This window comes from Melozone crissalis, unplaced genomic scaffold, assembly GCF_028551555.1.
Source record: "Melozone crissalis strain CALT ecotype California unplaced genomic scaffold, PUWL_Pcris_2 ptg000006l_1, whole genome shotgun sequence".
NCBI lineage: Eukaryota > Metazoa > Chordata > Aves > Passeriformes > Passerellidae > Melozone > Melozone crissalis.
The window spans coordinates 34,276,584-34,296,785 of NW_026535784.1; the positions used below are offsets into that span (position 1 = coordinate 34,276,584).

Genomic DNA, 20,202 nt, shown 5'->3' on the forward strand with positions numbered 1-20,202 from the left:
CAGGTACAACTGTGCTTCTTTGCCTGTTTTCTTTTTTGAATGAACTCAGTTTATTCTTATATTTAACAAAATTTTGTAAGTATTTGCCACCAAAGCCATGCTCTTCTGCAAAAATTAATGTTTTATCCTTCTACACTCTAGTATTTATAATGATATTTTCTCTCTTGGCGCCATATAATCAGCTACATATTCTTATTTCTTTTTAGGTAAAACTTCAATTTACTGTTTTATGTCTTCAGTTGAAATGTGGCTTTCTGCTTTCTAATATTCTCCCAGAAAGAATTTTTAATTTTTTTTTTCTGTCATACCATTATTTTAAGAGTGTCTGCTTCAACAATAATCCAAAGCTCAGGAAAAACCCCAAAGACAAACATTAGGAGAGAAATAAAATCTGAAATGGTGAAAAATTGAAACCAGTGTATCTGTACTGACTTAAATTTGAGAACTGCTATTTTGAGAGGAGGGGACTGCAGGTGAAGGCTTCAGACTGGAGTGTTAAGGGGTGAGCAGAGGGAAGCACAGCTGGGTAAAGGGTTTTTTTTCTGTTGGGCCTCGTGTCCTAAAGCTGCATCTGCCAATCCCATAGAGAATATCACAGATCATATGGGTGCCCTCAAGTTAAAACCTTGGATAAAATGTGCTGTAATTTGAGTTTATAGTATCTAGGTTTACCGTGTTGCAGGGGCAGGGGACTTGGAGCAGTAAATCTATGGGTTTTTTACAGTTTCTAGGCCCCAGGTAATGTAAAAGACCAAATGCAAGAAGCAGTACTCATTTTCAGGGATCCAAATATCATGGTTCTCATATTTGCTCAAAGCTGCCTGGAGGCTGAAGCACACTAGTCTAATTACAGTTCTCATAGCAGAGATCATTTGTGAGCACAAATAATACCACAGGAAGCAAATATAAGGAAAAAACTCCATAGGTCCTTGGAGATCTAGAAGTTGTGATGGAGAGAGAAAACATGATGCTCTGAACTGGTAAATTTGAATCTGATGAACAGGGAAGTGTTGAAAAGTATGAGCATTCTGTAGCTGCCCTGTTGTTTTCTTTAAGTCTTAAAATAAAGCCAACAAAATAATGGGAAATCGAGAAGCAATCTCACTCAGCATGTCAAGGCATACCAAGTACATGCTTCAGAAGAATAACAGAAATAAGAGATTGACAGAAAACTCTCAGAATAAGCCCTCTTGGTACAAATGCATAGAATTCAAATTTAATGTACTTCTCTAGAGATGCAGTTCTAAAAAATGTGGGGGAAAAAGGATAATTTTCCAATAAAAAAGCCGCTCCAAATTAGTGGAGCTTTTGAATTAGAAGGTCCTTATTTCACAAGAAAGGCAGGGCAAGCCTAGAAATGGGTAAAATCCTACCCTCTTGAATTCATGGTGTTTTACTTTTTCTCTGAATTTGAAAGAATTACGATTTCATAAAGTCTCCCAGATAGACTGCACAATAATGTTGCCCAGATGAGAGGATTTCCTATAAAAATCCTCACTGATGCTACCAGAGCTTTTCCTGTACAGATGGGAACCACTGAATCATCTGGCCATTATATTCTCTTGCAGAGGATTTAATAAGATTGAAGAGAGTTAAAAATATGGGATAAAAATAAGAGACACATAACTATTTTTGCTGAAAAGGGCTTACAGAGAGGGGGAGGTTGACAGAGGCACTCAGAGCAGCTACTGGTAAGCATTCATGTAAAACCAGTGTCAAAGTGCAATTCCGGATTCTCCCAAGCTGAAATATGGAAAAAGTATTTTTGAACATTCTTGTTGATTTAATGACTTCACCAGTATGAGACATCAAATACTCTGAAAAGGATCAGGAAAATGAATGGCATTAGTGAGGCTGGGAGACTGCAAACTTGGTCTTGTATAACACTCTTAGCTGATGACATTTTCTATGTATTAAATCTCAAATTAATTTGCTCTAAAATGATTTAAACATTAACAAATTCAGTGCAAATTATGTAATCTTTAGATTGAAAGAGCTCTCATACAAAATTAAAGTATGCAGTTTCTTTCTCAAATGAGTTCCCCAGGTAGTTGCACAAAAAAACAGGATACAAAAATCATCACTCTTAAATCAATTTGACACTGGAGAAAGTTCATTTTTCATAAGGGAGAATTGATAATCAAAGACTCAGGCTGCCTGTTCTTGCAAGCTGGGTTTTCACCACAGATTTGTGGTATCACAGGCAAGTTGGAGGTTGCAAAGGACTGTGATCTCACAAGAGCAAGATGGACAAGTTCAATAGATTACAGGTTTGGAAGTATTATTACTTATTGAACTAGTTGTAGAGACCTCCTCAATGCTCTGCTCCTTCTGCTCCCTTTCTCAGGCCTTTGTTTTTCTCAGCGTTGCCACAACAGGGACTAATGTAAGAAAGGAAAGAGAACTTTTCTTTTAATATGGTCTCCAGGTAATACACTAACACAGTAACAAACAGAACTCAGATCATCATAACAATACCTCAGCTGGCTTAACTAGAAAGCAAAAGACTAGAAAATAAAAAAAAAAAAGTGCACAACTCTGAATAGTTAAAACTAGCATTTAGTGAAAACATGTAATTCTTAGTGTTTTTGTGGTAGGATACAGAAGTTAATGGCGCCATAGAATGTATGTTTTTCTCCTAAAGAATGTTTCTGACAGTAACATTCATATTTATATCTTTTGATAACTGCTAGATGTGCTTCACAGTCTTTGTATTAAGTCAATGACAGTTCATAAAAATCAGTTATTCTTGGAGAATATGAGGGGAGTAGGGTATAGAACAGGCATCACACACATTTCTGTAAAACTGTGTTCAAGACTTTCCATAGGCACTTTGTTCTCAATTCAGATTTGAACCTCCACACAATTTTCTGTGCACCTCTGCATAAGAAATAGAAAAACATGCTAAACTATCACTACCAAAATCAGTGATTGTCATCATGGGCATTTTAACCAAAATCACAGTGGCTGTAGGTTAGTTTGAATGCGTCCTGGAATCTCTCTCCTACAATTTTTGACACTGGCTATGAAGCAAATCTTTATTCTTACAAATGTTATTGGTGGGTAAACTTTGACTGAAGCTCTACACAAAATTAATGGACCAAAAGAATATCAAGTATGTAGCACAAACTTTATTTATGGATAATCAGATTATTGGAGTTCAATAGTTTGGTAATATTTGAGGGATGAATAAATGCCTATTTTGACATGGTATCTCAAATCTGATTTACTTGAACATAAGAGAAATCCTCTGATTGCTTTCAAGAAATCAGGAAATCTACCTAAAATACTGGGTGTAACAATGTTCCACCAAAAAACAGAACATCCTTTGGATTAGGTGCTACAGGAAAATAAAGTTTCCTAGAAGAAAATGCAGGCAAAACCTCAGTGATATTGATGGAAGCCTAAAGGAATAACACCTGACATATTTGTATATTAAAAGGGGTCAAGAACCTTGAAATTAAGAAGGCAAGAGCACTATAAGTATAATTTTGAGGTGTTTATTGAATTTAGAAAAAAGATTACATGTCTCAACTGAAGTAAAAATATAAATAAAGTAAGAAAAAGACTATGCAATTAAAGAATACATCAAAGATTTTTCAGTATTATGAAAATGTGATGCTTTCCTTTTTTGTGAGCTTATTAAAGCTTTAATAATTTAATTTTTATTACCAAAAGTCCATTAAAGTCAATAGTGGTTTTAATAGCACAGTACAGCCACAGACCACAAAATCAGAAGAATTAATAATCCTCTGTAAGGAAAGAATACATGGTTAAAATTTCATTTTACGTTTATGTCAAATTATTAAAAGCAAACAACTTCCTTTTTTCATCTTAGTTGGGATGAAGTATGACATTTGAAGTGCCCATGTCTCAGGAGAGCACTTCTCTAAAAACTCTGATCTGCACTGTGCAGCGTAGTCCATAGAGCTCCATAGGATGCTTTTATGTATGCTGTTCACTTCTGAGTCATATAAACTTGCAAGGGAAGGAGGAAAGCAATGTAGAGTGAATGTTTGATGTTCTACAGATCGTTCCACTTGTTAATTTTTTCAATAACACAGATTACACTTCTGTGCTTCTACATTTCCTCTTCAGAACACTGCATGTGACAGATACGATGCAGTACACCAAGGAGTTCTCCTGTTTCATGTTTGATGAAAAAGGCACAAAAGATAATGGAAACAAAAAGCACAGCTGTTAATGCCAGCATGAAATTTTGAGCTGTATGTGGGATGACAAAATAGACCATGGGAAGGTGTGCCAAAATCAGCCAAACATTCAGATTGAGTGTTTCCTAATTATTTTATGTTTATCTAATCAAAACAAACACTGCTGGAAGAGCTCAAGTAGAACAAGGATGATTATTCTTCAAGTCTTGATGCTCAAAATTTGGTATCTAAATCTTCAGTTAGACTCTAAGGGAATGTATCAAAATAATTGTCTCATTGCTTTAGAGTTCATTGAAGGAAACAAAAGAAGAATAGCCTTAATCATATACTAAACAAAAAAAAATTGCCCTACATTTAAAATTGCAAGAGTTGTCCTTTTTAGGAGATTTTGAAAGCTGGATTCTAAAAAAAAAAAAGATAACTACTCATAAAAAGAGAACTTTTTCATTGATGATGTATCTGTAGACTGTTCAAAGTTGAATTCTAAAACAGACAATAGTTCCAAAAAGTTACAATATGCAATCAATTGGAAAAGTCAATTACAGCTTGGATCAGTCCAAATTTTACTCAATTCCTTCAAAGATAGCATGTGGAAAGAATCAATATAAACTGAATCACAACTTATGATAGCTTTTCTAATACCACACAAAAATTTGTCTGCCCAAAACAGACAGCCCAACAGGCTTTATGAACTGACCTGTGTACAGTAAATTGCAGACTGGTCAATGGTGTGTTAAGTCCTGTTGGATTGATCTACATACAAAGAATAAGGGCCAGTTGCATAATGTCCTTATTTTGGGTTTAATTACAATCAATTATGTTTCAGATGGGAATGAATGAGTGATTTGAACAAAGATCTGAAAGCTAGGATAGAATTTAAAGCAGGCTGGGCATACATTGAGGTGAGGTTTACTAAGGAGTCATTGCTTATAGATTTGAAATTACACTTCTCCATCCTAACATGCAGGATTGGTCTGATGAAACTGTACTTGATAAATATTCTACAGAATTGGATAGAAGTAAAATCCATGCACCAAAATATGTTTAAATAATCCATGTTATTTTCCTACTTGGTTTACATAACAATGCACTTTTCCATCCTATTCCAGCTATGATTTAATTTTGCAGCCATCACTGTTTCATATGTAGTCACACACTGCTTCATACATAGTCAAACAGAGCCACTGGACCAGCTGCAGTCTTAGTTGAATAGATCCAAGGGCAGGAAATCAAAGCACTCTCCATAATAGTGCTCTTAATGTTTGGAATTAGATATGTTGTACCAGGTTCATTTTTCTGAACTGTTTTTTAATTCCCTTCTTATAGTGTTGCTGGAATCCTTTAGCATATTCACAGCATGATGAACTTAGCTTTGTTTCTGCATATTTAGTTTTAGAGTGAGGCTACTCCACCGAATATAAATGTACCACCAAATTAGGAAAGAGTGAGAGCATAATCTCCACAATTATTAAACTGTATTTCATTTTAAAACTGTATTTCAAAGGATATTTGCACTAAAGCTGCACTACCAGTAGGTTGTGTGATATCTTACTCTGCTTTGCTACTACAGACCTGTCTGGGCAGGGGGTTGGACTACCTGACCTCCAGAGTTCCCTTCCAACTCCAAAAATTTTGTGATTCTGCAACACTTGTACCTGACTTACTGTTAAACTACCTATGAGTTATTTCTGTGTTGCATGATGGGGTTAGCAGTCACAGCTGAGATAGTTAAAAATTCACTCTTACTACTTCTGTTTTGCATCCACAGACACTTGGACTAAAATATGGTCCTATGTGAATGGCAGCTTTAAATAAGATAATGCAGTTTTGCTATGCTTTTATGGCTGGTCTAAGCAAATCTTTTAATAGGTCATTGTACTGCTTGGCACCTATAGAAGGTTTGAGTTTTATTTTGAAGAGCTTTGGGTAATTGGCAACAGGGTTTTATTTTGAAGAGCTTTGGGTAATTGCTATGCAGTCATGTTGTTGCTAATTCTACCATAAACTGCATTACTAAAGCTTATACATAGTGCACATGCCTTGTCCTTTTGATTTCTTTTTATCACCTGCATTTTGGGAGTACTATCTAAAAAAAAAGAGCAAATCTATTCCATGGATATCTCATTAATTTTGCCATTTCTGTATTTGCCAAGTCACTGGTTCTGAAATACATTCATTATTCAAATTTATCTGGGAGTTTATTAGGTGAATATATTTTCATCTGTAGACAATTTTTAATAGATTATGAAGATTACCAATTTATATTTGGTTCATTATTTTCTGTAATAGATATAGACATTCTAACATGTAAATTTTTATTTTCAAGCAGATACTGAGGTTTCTTAGTTCTCCAATTTAGAGTGAGTTTTTGTTTATAGTTTGCTATTTTTTGTATGAAGCAAGTAATGATTCATCCCTCTGACTTTTCTTCTTTGCTTCTTTCATTTTGAACAAAATCTTGCTTAGTGTTCTCCATTAAAAAAAAAGCAGGTGAAACATGAAGTGATCTCATTATACTTATTTTCCCTTTCCTCAGTATGGTACGTACTGAGTTTTCTTATCCATTCACTGACTCTAGCCATTTCACTTATTCCAGGAATTTAATTCTGTTCTCTCTTTCTCCATCTCACCTGCTTTTTCTTTTATTCTTCAACTCTTTCTTTGGATTTTTAGTAATTTCTTATCTCTACTTCCTCTACTCAGCTGTCCAGAGAATCTTTTTGTCTGTGTTCTTGTATTGCCATTTAACCTCTTCAGTTGTTTCAGTGATGTTTCCCTCAGGAAATACCCTTTCCTGAAAATATGTCTGTCCTTCAAATCCTTGTCTTCTGTCCCTGTTTTAATGTTGACAATTCCATGCTGTTTGTAAGTCACTTTACCTAATCCCCACCTCTCTGTCTAGACCTCAGCTTTAGTTTTTCCTCCATCACCCCTCAAAGACACCAATACATATTGGTGAAAGACACCAATATATGGTAAAATACCTCCCATATGAAATGTTACTAGGTGTAGAATGCTAATTTTATGTTTTGCATGATTGCAGGAAGAGTAAGGAGAGGCTTCTGGGTTTATTTCTCTGGTTGCTGTGTTCAAACTTGACTTCTGCCTCTTTGGTGCTCAGTTAGCCACTAAGAACAAACACCTCAGAGGTTATTAGCAATTACACGTACCTGAAGAAAATAACTTTTCTAAGTAGACATTGTCTCACTCATATCTATTCACTGAATGAAGAGCTGCTGGAGAAAACCACTGGTGATGTGTGAGGACAGAAACTGTGCTAGAATGTATATGTGCTTACAGATAAGTACAGAATGGGCATGCATATTGCACCTGCATTGCAAACCTGATGATTTATTTAGCAGCTTTGTAGCCTTTTATTAAAGCTTTCTAATGTAAATTTACATGAATGTCACTTGATGTCTTAAATATCTATACTTGTGAGCAGCACCTAACATACTTTCATAATGCGTGCTATGAACTGAGTAAATCTCTGAATTCTGAAACCTCAGAATGATGTTGGCTTCCTGACTGAAAACAAGTGACTGATTTAGCAGAGAAGCAAATGCAGAACTGTGGCATGTATTCTGATCCTGCTTCAAGATGCTGACAGTGTAACTGTACTGTCTGTACCTTTGGAGGCTTTTAGTGAAATAAAAAGGTGTGTGTAGATTCTGTAGCACATGCTAAGCAAAGAGAGCGCAGCAGGCATTTTTACAGGGACTGTAAGTATTTTTCCTGAATCAACAGTATTGAGTTATATCAGCCAAGCAGTGCCATTTATGCTAAAAGGCAGGCTATTGTGTTTTTTCTGAACTCTCTTTGAAGTTCAGCTGTGTGTCTTTTTGCATTGTACTGAAATATTGGATCATCACTATTGATGACTTGTAATCACTGCTTCTAAATTGACATGTGGATTGGTAAGGCAGGATTATCATGTGTTTAAGAAAGAATAAGAAATAGGAAACTTCTGTTCCCAGCATTGCCCCAGATTTCTTTTGTAACTGCTTAAACAGCTTAGCCTCTCAGTACTTTTCCCATTTAAGCAAAAAGAGGGCATCTGTGTTTTCTTTCCTTGGGGAAGTTTATGGAAGTAATGTGATCTGTATTTGTGAATAGTAGTAAAGTAATCAGATGTGTTAAGGATAAACACAAAAATTTCTTATATAATGAATTCCAGCAACTTCTTTGTAATTGCCCTAAACTGAATTAATATTTTTTTCCTATTTTTTCTTCCAAATTTTATTATATTCATGTGTGACTGGGTAATCCTTCTCAAGTTTCTATAAATTCAGAAAAAGGATGAACAAGAACCTACTTGGTCTATTTCTGACTTCAATAGAAATTACATAAAGGGTAGGATAAACTATGAAGGTGGTCTTTTAACTGAATATTTAACAAGCTGTAATGCACTCTTATTTTTTTTTGTCCTTCTTGAGTAAAGCACTTGGAGAAAATTTGGTATTTTTGGCAAATCAAATCTCAACTTTTCAAACAGTACTGTACTGATAAAAATAGATTTTTATACATGTAATTGGAGAGTATGTCATATGTAATTAAAGGCCTGTCACTTTAAATTAGGTAAGTTTTGGAGTAGAGATGGCTGATTCCTTAATTGGGTTCATTGAGAGGTATAAAAGCTGAAGAGTCTCAAGTAACCATTTCACATCCCTCATATTATTTTAAAAATATGTGCTTATTAATATTTAACAGTATATTAGTGGCAGGAGTAAGTTGGTTTCTTGTGAATGTCAGAGTTTATAGAGTGGCCTATGAAAGGAAAGGAAAATGAAATCAAATGAATAAAATGTGGGCAGAATATAAGACTACAGATTGAATTTCATTCCAGGAACTACTTTATAATTAAGAAGGATGAAGATATCCTTTTTCTTTTAGGATGGGCCAACATGATGATGTCATACTTCCCCTTTTACATCACATTGTTCCTCTGTGCAGAAGCAGTGGCAAAATGGTTAGAAATTAGCAGTCAGGGGATGAAATTTCCATTATTCTTGAACTGCTTAGCTGTATTTTTTTTTAATTCTTATTCAGACTGTTAGAATGTTGTCTGGAAAGACAAAGAAGGATTCTGGCTGAGTAGTGCTGTGAACTAGCTAATATGTAGAATAATGGCATTGTCTCCCAGCTGAAAAGTTCACTGCATTCTTTACCATAGGTTTTTGTAAAATATGAGTATGAACCTTTGATGAGATTTATCTCTTAAAGAAGTGAGAAAGTCTGCTGTATCAAAGTCACATAAGCCAGAATACTCATCCCATTTAATATTCCTTGTGCTGTTCTGGGACAAGCTGATTGGTCTCAAGGAGAGACAAGGTAAGATATGTCTACATATCTTATTATATTCTACTCTTGTTCTCCAGAACTGTAGGAAAAGTCTCTTACCCTGTACAGATATCAGAGTTCACAGACCTACTTGCTTCAAAGTCAGTAAGTGCATTCTTTGAAGAACTGGTTCCTTTATATTCACAGTACCACTGGGGATGGGATCAGAAGCATGATGAGAAACATGACTAGGAGGGCATTAGGCTACCCAACACTGTATATTAATTTAGACTTTTGTTCCATGCAATCACTATTTTATTGGCCTATTCCATAGGAAAACCCACTTGAAAATAAGTGATTGTGCTTCATCTCCATCACTGAGATTTAGGACAAATGAAGGAAGAAGTCTGAACGTCTTTTCAAAATATTTTGTGAAGTGTAATTCCTGTAGTAATGTGTCGCAGACATCTTTTGTGAAAAATCTTTTCTTTAGCATTTTTCCTGCTGAAGCTGTGAAGTTTCAGCAACAAATGTAAACAATGGTTATCTGTTGCTGTGGAATGCAACAGGTGGATCTGTGATTGGTCTCCTGTAGATGTTTAAATGTGGTGACCACTCACAGCAGAGCTGGGTCTTGCTCTCTGTCTGAGACAGCTGCCTTTGTTATTCTTTCTTTTCTATTCTTAGCTTAGCTAGCTTCTGAGGAAACCTTTTCCTTTCTTTTTATTTTTAGCATAGTTATAATGTAATATGTATATCATAAAATAATAAATCAAGCCTTCTGAACATGGAGTCAACATTCCTATCTCTTCCCTCACCCAAGAACCCTTGTGACCACAGTCACAGTAATGCATAGAATGAACATAAGGATGGTACTTATTCCCTGCTCAAGGGGATTTTTATTGGTTTGGAACAGGTTACCCAAACTGCAGTGATAGTGGATATTAAAAACTTGCCAGTGTGCCTCAGCAGCAGTTTAGGGTCTGTTATTGTTCTGGGTTTGGTGCTGGTGTTTTTTAACAAGGTTCTCCATAGAGTTTTTAAGCTACTATTACTGGTCAGAGACTACTGGAAAACACAAAAAATGTTAAAGGAACAGAGAGAGGCCCTTACAGAGATTTTGCTTAAAAATAAATCCAGGTTTATGAGGCTGATATGAGGTGCTTACTACTCCATTGATAACATTTCAAAAGCTATCTTTCCTGTAAAATAAGTTAAACAATATTTTTCCTGCACAGGCTAGCTAAAGTACTAGGTACATACCATATGTCTCCAGAAATCACCTGTGAGGGACTTTGAGGAAATGAGCTATAAAATAGAGGATATTCTGTATTAGTGGACAGAAATAAATCAAATGGTAAAAGAAAATGATATGGCAAATTTTTACAGAGGTCAGGAGTACTACTACAGAACTTCATAGGTAGAAAATCAAAATACCTAAATACTTTGAAAAACTGTCTTAAAGAATAAAAAAGTTTAATCCAAAGACTTTGAAATTCTTGCCAATACATAATTCCTATGAATTAAAATTCTCATCATGGTTTTAGTAATATTTTTAATGTAAAATATTTTAAACATAAACACAACATGATGTATTTAACTTGATAGACATTTAAATAGTCAAGAGCTGCCAGATTCTGAAATGAAGAGTATTAGCTCTTTCCCTTCCATCAGAGAATACCTTCAGCTATGAAGTTTTCTCATTTGGTTATTTGCTTTAAATACTACAGTCAATAGAAGGAGGACTGCCCAGAGGAGAAAAAAAAAAAAGACTGAATTAATGTTCTGGTTTAAATCTGTTAGGAAGTTTCTTACCCTTTATACAGGCTTTCTTTAGCATGCAATGCTAAGGTTCCCCAGTAGGTGCCCTAAGAGATCTCTTATAAATGTTATCACTAGGCACTGGAATTGACTATCTGCAGCTTTCTCTTTGTGTGGAGTTTTTTTTTTTTTAATAGAATCTGTATTATCTACTATTGAGTGGTAGTATGCTTTCAGATTTCAACGATAATGAATAATGAAATTATTTGATCCCAAATGAAGTTGAAAAAAGCTTGATGATATGAAATTAAATATTTATCCTCATTGCCTAATTCTTTTCCAATAGTAATTTTTAATGTGGATATTAGTTATGTAGTATATTATCTCCTTCTTATTTAATCAGTTGTTACTTTATTTTCACAAGATGAGAATGGGGACAATGTAATCTTGTCAGAATCACTATCATTGCAAATCTGCTACACACTGAAATGAATTTATAGCATTTATTTTATTAGACATAATGAAAAAATCTACAAATCTAACCTCAGAGCCCACGCTTCACTCCACCCACACTGAGTCTACATCTGTTATTTTGTGGCATGCATTTGAATTATTTTGATTAATTTCAAAGGTAGGTTCCTTGTGTGTGAACAATAATGCATGTTTCCTTTTTTTTGGGTCCCTTTGGGAGAACTGGCTTTGAGGAGATATGGGGAAAAACCTTAATGTGCCTTTATGATTCTTGCTGTCATCTGGGAGATCTCCTGTGACAGATGGTTGGCACAACCCTTCTCCAAGCCACGAGTAAGCTAATTTTCCTCTCTGCCACTTGCCAGTGTCTGTCATTCTGGTGCTCACAATGCCCTGCTGTTATCAAAGCACCGGTCCAGGGCTCAATGCATTTCTTGTGCTTTTTGTTCAGCACTGAGTTTATGGTGGATGCACTATCACCTTTCATTAAAATATTGAACAGACATTGAGTGAATTGGACCAGTGGAAAATGAGGGAAAGATGTATGTGTCCAAACTTCACGCTGTGTGTGTGCAAGAGAGAGACATTTGGAGGATTATTCATGCTATCTCATATCAGAGCATCCTGAGAGTTCCTTTGCTGTCATTGACTTCAAGCTAATCAATGATCTTCACTAGTAACAGCTGCACTGAAGGGGCAGCTGTTGTCTTCAAAAAAAAGGAGGAATAATTTGTTAAGAGGAAATGGAAATTGAATCCTACAAAGGGCGGTACTTTATGGACTGCATATTTTGAAAGAAGATTTCATTATTGTTAGAATTTATCATGCCTAAAACTATTTTTGATGTTGAGCTACAAACATAATGGTGTTTAAAGTGTTGCACGTTCTTCATTCAAATACAAAAGGATTAATGTTTTGGATTTTAGTCTTATTTACCACATTGTAACTGTTGTGTAGTTTTGGACAAAAAATTAATTAACATTTAGTAATATCAGATATTAATATCCTAAATTTTGGGTAACTAATATTGGGAATGCTTTTCAATTCATGTGTTTAAAGATAGATCACAGAAAAATAAAATTTTGTTATTGAACTTGCAGGTGCTGAGGGGTACTGAGCCACACAGAAGTCACTGGAATAATCTAAAGAGTAAGTAACAAGGCAAGATTTTGAAATATCCTGTTTTTGTCCCTTACTGATTAACAAAAAATCTCAAGCACAAATTAAAAAAAAAAAAAGAATTAATTGTGTTAGGAGTGCTAGCGGTAGAAAAGCCAAGAGAATAAAAACTATCCTCTTCTGAAAAACTATGCTTACCCTCTAATTCTGCATTCATTTCGGGTGCAATGCTGTTTACAAGGAACACAATCCCTTCTCCAGAATTTTTTGCAGTAGAAAAGGAGGTACAAATTAGTCAAAGAAAGTGACTATTGTTCTAACTTCAGTGAGTTTTGGAGAGGCTGGGAAGTGTAAAAGCAAATGTCCATAGACTGTGCTGGTCTTTGACTGCTAACTAGAGTTAAACCACAGCATGGATAGTACTGAATAGGTTGTTAAAACTTTTATAATCTATTATTTGCATTAACTTTCCTTTAATATATTGAGACTTTGATCTTCTCTTTGTCCTGCATAAAACCTCCTGCTGTGTCAGATATTATGTTAAGCAGCGTCTCATAAATAAAAAATAGAGAATTTTTATTAATAACATCTATAGCCTAAACAAACATAAACCAGCTTTGAAGTTCTTCTGTGCTCCTTATCTTTACAAGAAAATGCCAGTACTTACTGCATGTGCTCTCCTCTGCTCAATGGCAAATGCTTCAAATATAGTAATTGGGGTAGAAAATATAGAAACCAGACATAACTGATTGTCAAGCACATGGGGCTCAGGAGTATACCAAACAGAAAACTGTCTGGCATATTATGTGGGATGTGCTAGATATGATCATTAAGTATCCAAATTAGGATTATGGAAATCAGAAATATACTACTAAGCAGCAACAGTCTCTCTGGACTAGCAATTAATTGTTAGGCACAGAGTAAGTTCATTGTAATAATATATATTGGTCTGCATTACATCCAATAAAGTAATATCTCAGTCACCTGTGAATGAAAATGTTTAAACTGCAAAGGGATGATGTAATGCATGGGACAAAAAACAAAAACAATACAAAGAAAATATTCACGTATTTTGTGAGTGTAAAAACAGATCCAACAATGTAGAAAATGGAGCTCACAAATAATATCCATTAAGCCAAAGATAGAAAGATGTCAGGATGTGAATGAACAAAGTTTATTTTCTAACTATGGTCTATAGTGGATACAGATCTAAATTAGAGGAAAAATTAAAAATATGTACGCTCTAAAAATACATTAAATTTATTTTTATTAAATGTGAGCTTTTAAATTGAATACTTCAGTGAGTTTACAAAGAATAAAGGCACGTATGATCAGATAAACATACTCAGAAATGCAAGAATGCCAAGACACCTTAATGCATTACACAGTTGTATCACTATTTACGCTGAAATGTAGTAGTGCAAGTCCTCACAAGATGGAGAGATTTTCAGAAGTTCTGAGGATCTTGCATATACTAGTTTGGGGATTCATTGTCTATTTATTTGCAAAGATTTCCAGTAAGTTATGATACGTCAGACCTTGCATAATTTAACCAGTTTCTCAACTACTTCAATAACTGGGTTACATAAAACATCTACGTAATTGTTGTTGTTTGTTTCATGTACTTTCATAATGGCAAAGGAGAATGGATGAACAAGGTCCCTATTCATCCTCACAACATTTCAATTTCCCCTCAGTTTTGAACAAGCCAGTTTGGGGTTTAACTCTGTCCCATGAGAGTTTCTGGTGCAGCTGTGCTAGTAGACTCAGTGTCAATTTTGTACTGCAGAAATTGTCCTTAAGCAGTGCAATTATATTGTCTATATTAGCAAAAAATCTGAGAGGGCTTAAGAGAAAAATGAGAAGTAAAATAATAGGGTTTCATAAATTCAACCCAGATGCCAGACAAGCTGCCTTCATGATAACTGGCAATTAGAAAGGGTTGGGTCAATGAAAGTCTGCTTTATTTGGCTTTATACTCCACACTTTGTGTGTCGAAGTTAATCATGTTCCTTCTTGCAGTGCCGTGACCTAATTATCAGTCCAGTAAGAACTCCCTCAAAAAACAGTAATAGGCTAATGCAATCCAACCTGTCCTGTTTTATTATTTCCTATATTAAATAGTTCTGGGTTTAGGTATGTTATTTACCATACCTAAAACCATTTATTTTTGTTTCTTACTGCATGCTCATTCCACATGTAGACACAAGTGTAATTAACCTAGAAAGCTGATGTACGTCAGAGCAGCTGACCTCTGTCTGGCTTTACCCTAGCCATGGGTGATTTAAAGACAGTTTAATACTTTAATCTGTAATGTATTTTCCCAAAAGGCATGGAGCAGGTAACCTACAATGGCATGAGGAGTAGATACTTAATTTTCATAATGATTTCACATTGAAGATGAAAGAGCTACTCCTTAAAAGTGTTGGGATGGATAGTAAATTAATTTAAAAGTAATAAATCAGATAACTAAAACTGTTATCTCACAATAAAGCAGATTCACATGAGACTTCAAACACTGTTTCTTTACTTGACTTCAAATAAATATATCTCTAAGTTTTTAGGCGATTAGTTCCAGTTGGATTTCTTGTTTTGATTGTTCCTGTTCATCCAAAGGTACCTCTTCTCGTGCTTATAAATGGAGCATGTAATTAATGGTCTTATCTCAAGGTGATTATTTTTCCCCCTTATGTTTTGCATAACTAAATAAGATTCCCAATCACACGTCCATGTTTCTGGCAGGGGTTACCAGGGACCTCTACCTTGGCATTCAATCTTGTGCGGACGCTAGGGCTTACCGATACAGGTGTGCAAAGCCTCCAGCGTGCTCGAGCTTTGATATATTGACATATTAAAGCTCATGAATATTGCATTACAGCCCCCTGCTCGGGAGACGCCGGCACAACACCCCTCTGTGCCCCGGGGGGGGAGTTCCTTTCTGTTCCACAGCAGTTGCTCCGCTCGCTGCCGGTGCCAGCGCTGCCATCTGCCCGGGCGCTGGGGGCCGTGAGGGGCCGTGGCCCTGCGGAGGGGGAGCCGCAGGAGCGGTTCGGTCACCTCTGCCGGCTGACAGCCCCCTGCGCGGGCACAGAGCCCCTCGGCGAGAAGTGCTGGCCAACACCAGACGTCCCAGCCGGCCGGCCCGTGGAAAAACGCAAAAAACCAGCGGAGGGTGGCGGTGGGTGGTGGAGCGCAAGTTGGGCAGGCCGGGCGGCGCAGGGGGCGGGCGGGGGCGGTGCGAGCGGCGCGGCGGGGCGGGCGGCAGCGGGGCCGGGCGGGAGCGCTGCTGTCCGCGCCGCGCCCGGTGCTGAAGGGCGCCCGCCCGCCCGCCCGCCCGCCCGCCCGCCCGCGCCTCCCCGCGGCGCCTCGGCCGCGGAGCTCCGCGCCTGCTCCCGCCGGGAGCTGAGGAGCTGAGCCCACTTTGCCCCGGAGAAGTCCTCGCTCGCTCCCTCGCTCTCTCACCGGATCGCAGCGGAGCCGCTTGTGGCTTTGTTAAAGGGAGAAGAAGTGCTGCTCTCTTTGCGATTTGCGCGAGGACCCGCCGAGCTGGGGCTTTTGCTTTGTTTTTTTTTCTCCCTTTGTGGATTTAAGTGACTCTTGGACAAGGTAAGCAGCAATGCCGATATATATACACACACATACATACGTATTTTTCATGTTAATAGTAGCGGGGTGCTGGGTGGGATGGAGGAGCTGGCAATTAAAGGCAGCGCAAAGTTGGAAGCTTGGTAGCCCTTAGGTCCGTGTAGGGGCAGGGCTTGGAAAAAGGGTGCAGCTTTCAGTGAAAAGGGCTCCATAAACAAAAGATGAATCTGAGTGAAAAGTTCAAGGCTTGTTTTTATTGAAAACTGGCTCTCGGGGTAATTTTTAAATGGTTGAAAATGTTTTGTGTTAGGAGTCTTGAATATTATAGAAAGATCTCAATAGACATTACAGAGCCTACTTTGTATAAAAACCGATTTGGGGGGACTAGAGAAGCTCTGGTTGATTCAGTCTGGGGGAGGACAGGATATGCGAGGTCATTCTGGGAAGTAGAGAGTAAAGACGGAATTAGAGAGGATTTGGAAGCATAGCCGCATGTTGCTCTGTGTTCTTGTGCGTGCTGAATACGTGTGTAGCAGAAGGACGGTGATACCCTGCTACTTGACAAACAATTCAGCACTGTAACGCTGTCAACTTGGGAAGCAGCGCCTTTATGAAAGGGATCATCACCACCTCTGCCTCCAAGGTCAATGTGGGATGTGTGTATCTGTGAAAGTCGTGAATTTGTGTCCTTTGATGTTGGCTGAACATCAGGCCTGCTCCCAGGCTGCATCTAGGTGTAAATGAGAATCCTGGATTTAATAATATCGTATTATGTTGCACTTGTAGGACTGCTGTTGTCAGTAATTGAATAGAACTGAGAAGTGTGGGCAGACGTAATGTCTTTTTTCTCAGCAGTGTTTAACATTTCGCGAGCTTGGTACGGAGCTGTGCTTCACCGAGGAGTTTGCTGGTGCCTGAGCGAGTTGTCGGAGTTGTGCACACACAGAGCTCGGTGCTGCGCAGGGATTTCTGCACGCTCGGAGCTGGGCGCCGTGCAGCGACTTGTGCACACGCAGAGCTCAGCACCATGCAGGGCTGGCTGCCTGAGATTAAGGCAGATTCCAGAGGGAATAAGCTGCAGCTGCTGCTAGCCAGTGCTACTGGGATAACTGAACAGAGTAAGCAGGCAATGAGGTCCCCACCTTGTGTTTTTAGGATTATGTAGCACTTCATTGTCTTTTGGTTGTGATGAATTTTCTTAGGAGCTGGGACCTGAACCACAAGTGTTTTCTCTACACAGATGCCCTGCTCAGGTGCTAGCAGTTGTAGTAGCTGTGAACATAAAGTAACTTTTGTTGATGGGGTGAAACTGATGGAAGGTGACTGCTTCTTAGTATTGTAGCATTTTTTTACTCCTGCATAATTTCCATTAAGGAAGGTGGGTTAAGGTGGGTTCTATGTTGCTGAGTGTTTGTATCAGCTGAAGTATAAAGATAACCATCAGGCAGCAGCACAGAGCTACTGATGGGTAAAGTTGAAAGCTAGAAAAATGATGAGAAAGTAGCTCAGTCAACCAAGACTATCATTGCATTTGGGTAGAATTAGGAAATATGTTTTTATTGTTCTCTACCCAGTCATAAAGTAGCTCTCTTTTTCCTCTCTCAACAGTAGGGAATGAAGGTTTATTACATAGCACTTGCATGAGTTGCAAGCCTTCATTAGCAGTCTATCCATCAGCTAAGACAGCTTTTATCATCTGTCATTGACATGAATATTGATTTGCTTTGAAATATACTGATATAATTTTAAATGATGTCTTTGAAGGTATGGAGATTCAGGATGCTTACTTTTTGAAGTAGGCACTACAAAATTATTTTGAAAAAGTTATTGTGAACCATGTGGTGCAGATGTTACAATAATACTGAGGGGGAGGATGACCCACAACATTGCAACCCAAACCCACCGATTACATATCTAAAAATTTTAATGTTTATGCAGGGCCTGAATCTGCAAATCATTGTTCACTTGAGTGGTCTCTATTCATACACAGTCTTTTTCCAGTTAACAGGACTATCTCCATCATTACATGATTAAAAGTCATTGACCTTTCTGAGATCAGTCATTTTACCAGCATAAATCAGATGATAAACTTTGATAGTAAGACATTAATTCTGTGCTTTTAAATTTATATCTGGTTGTTTTTTCTATGTAATGTTTTGCCTTCATTTGTATTAGGCTGATTTATTTGACAAATCATGTTTGAAAAGTGGATATTTGAAATGATATATATACTCTGAAGAAGATAAAATGGCGCTGCTATTTTTCAACAAAATGGTGTTTTAAATAGGTGTATACATTAAGTGTGGTCCATAGCCATTTTGGTAATTGGTTCTAACTAGAAGTCGTCTGTCTGCAGTGTCTGCACGTGTTTGTTCAAGCATATTTGTAAAATTGCAAGAGTATGATTTTTTTATAACAGGTAGTTCCAAGTCCTTTATCAATATCACACAAAAGTTGTTAATGACTTGACCAGCCACCTGACTGAACTAATGTGAAATCAGGGAGGAGTTTTGCTACAAAAACAGGATTTAGAGAAAATTCAGGTTTAAAGAGCTACTTTATGGACCCTTCTTAACCTGACCAATGCACAGAGGTGGGCATATGAGGGCACAAGACTATTGAAAATATCAGCCTATGCACATCCCTGTCAGGGGTCCAGTACTTACTTTTTTCAGTGGATCAATTGGTTATTTCCTGGTTTAAGGCCTTTGACAGCAAGTGGTGATCAGTAAAGCCCCAAATATTCTGGTTGCTCCATTCTAGGTGTGTTCTAGATGTACCATGTCTAATCATGTCAGTTTTTCATCCGGTTTTTATTTGTGTGTGAGTTCATCCAATAATCCTCTGTATTTGTTTAAAAGCAATATTCAATCTTAGAATAAAAGAATTGTTACAATCATGATGTTGCAATCAATTATGCTTTTTAAAAATACCAAACTTTTATTTTTAGAAAAATGCATGCTGTCCCAAACTGTGACTTTATTTAACTTTTCAGAAAATGCAAATTTTCTGTCACTCTTCGGTCACTCTTAGAGACTATAAAATAATGTTAAAAAACAAAGCTCTGCTCTGTTTTGTTAGTTTCAAATCTAAAGATGGAGCTCCAATAGGAGTAGTTCTGCCATTTAACAGATCTGAACTTGGCTTTGATATCTCAAAGGTAAGAGGTCAAATGAAGTTTAGGGAGTAATTTCTGATTATTTTACTCCAGACTGGCAAATATGGGATAATTGTGGACATTAAATATTGCAGGAGTGAATCACTGACTCAAGGGGAAGCAATGACTCAAATGCCACTCTTGACTTCTACAATTTTTCTAGGCAAAAGCAGGACCATATTCGCTAACCATTCAGTGTAGCTTGGTCTGTTATGCTACATAACTTTAAAGTAAATAGATTAGCAAGTTTATTTGTAAATCTGTTTAATCCTGTTTTTTAGTTCAAGCTTTTTATTTTTTACCTTCTGAAGCCCAGGGAATAGTTGTCGGCAAATGAAAAGACTGGAAACTTATTTGCATATGATTTTATACATATTTAATACAGCATGCTTTTTCTGACTCTTGGTAGACAGAAAAGACAACAATTTTATATTATCAGAAGAGAAGCAAATCAAATATTTTCTCTGTAGCAAAGAGACACTGAGGAAGCTGTGGGCTGAACAGGAGCAGTGGTAGGCTAGCCCCTTTGAGAATAGTGCTGTGTGAAATTCTCTCTAACACCTCCAATATCAGGGGTTTCTACTGCCCAGGAAGAATATTCAGGAGGAATCAAACCCACAGCTTTATTCTCTTCTGTATTATTTTGCAAGTTCTTTC

The 20,202-nt window shown here is 37.1% G+C and overlaps 1 protein-coding gene across 3 annotated transcripts in view; it reads left to right on the forward strand.

The window, feature by feature from the left end:
* Positions 1–16,215: 16,215 nt before the first annotated feature.
* FSTL5 (follistatin like 5) overlaps positions 16,216–20,202 on the forward strand; it is a 271,451-nt gene continuing 267,464 nt past the window's right edge. For 2 of the 3 annotated variants that reach the window (XM_054295662.1, XM_054295664.1), the window contains exon 1: positions 16,216–16,409. The gene's annotated coding sequence lies outside the window, so the exon portion shown is untranslated. Of the gene's footprint in view, positions 16,410–16,924; positions 17,032–20,202 lie in introns of all 3 variants that reach the window. The other variant, XM_054295663.1, reaches the window with a different exon arrangement.